The sequence below is a fragment of the Trichosurus vulpecula genome, chromosome 2 (assembly GCF_011100635.1).
Source record: "Trichosurus vulpecula isolate mTriVul1 chromosome 2, mTriVul1.pri, whole genome shotgun sequence".
Taxonomy (NCBI): domain Eukaryota; kingdom Metazoa; phylum Chordata; class Mammalia; order Diprotodontia; family Phalangeridae; genus Trichosurus; species Trichosurus vulpecula.
Window position 1 is genome coordinate 244,909,319 of NC_050574.1, and position 1,328 is coordinate 244,910,646.

Here is a 1,328-nt window from a genome sequence, read left to right on the forward strand (position 1 = left end):
CCACCCAATGTCTGCAAATAATTTTGAGAAAAAAATAAGGGGCTTCTTGAAATATTTGCATTTTTGTTTTGCTTAGTCATGTCCAACTCTTTGTGATCCCATTTGAGTTTTATTGGCAAAGATATGGTTTGGCATTTCCTCCTCCAGATCATTTCATAAATGAGGAAACTGAAGCAAATAGGGTTAAGTGATTTGTCCAGGGTCACACAGCTATTAAGTGTGTCTGAGGCCAAATTTGATCTCAGGTCTTCCTGATTCCACGTTCCAGTGCTCACTGTGCCACCTAGCAGCCCAGTATTTACTTAGATGTCCCCCAAAGATAATAGCAGCCTTAAGATTTTTTACTAAAACATTTTAAATCTATTATTCTCATAATATAAATTATAGGCTTCAGGGAACATAGAAGATGGACAGCTGGCCTCAGGGAAAAGACTAGACCAGTCACTTAACTTCTTTGCATCCTGACCAAACCATAAAGTATTTGCATTGGGAGCTCTGGAACAAGAAGTCACAGGTCCAGCCCCTATGTGAATTCTATGATAAAGAAATTGGGGACTAATCCTTTGGATGTGACAACTCTTGAAACAAAGAAAAAAAAGTATCCATTAGCTCTGGAGGCTGAAACATTTGGTTATAGCAGCAAAGCAGCAGAAGAGGTTAAGAATCTGGTTTAGACTCATACAAATTCAACTGCTGCTAAGCTAAATGGGAAATTTTTGTCCAGCTAGTACATTCCCACAAAACAGGAGAGACTGAATCACAGTGATACTACCATTCTCATTACAAATCAAAGTAAGAAAAAGAAGGCTGCAGCTGAAATAAAGATGCCTTAATCATCTGGTAAGATCCTCTCCAGGCCTCCATTTTGGGGACGGGTCTATACTCCTACCATGCCTCAGCTTCCCTCAACCCCTGTGCACAATCTGGAATTTCCCACAAAGCTGTCTTCTCTCACTGGCCAATTCCTCTCAGAGCCTCCATTTTGGGAAGGGGCCTAGGTCTGCCATTTTTCATTCCTCCTATCTGCTTGTCTCTGGCCCTTTACCCTTATGCTCCATAGGTACCTTCCCCCCTGTCCCAGCACTACCATCCCACCCAGCTGCTTTTCAGCTCTCCTCTGCCTGTTGTCTTCCCATACTAGAATGCAAGCTCCTTAAAGACAGTGTTTTTTTCTTTTTTGATTGCTTGTATTTGTATTCCCAGTGCTTATTAGCACAGTGCCTGGCATAGAGTAAGTACTTTATCTTTTTTGATTGGTTAGTTAATAGGTGCTCTCTGAAGAAGCACAAAAAGGATCTAATAAAGTTGTGACAGAAAACATTAACAAG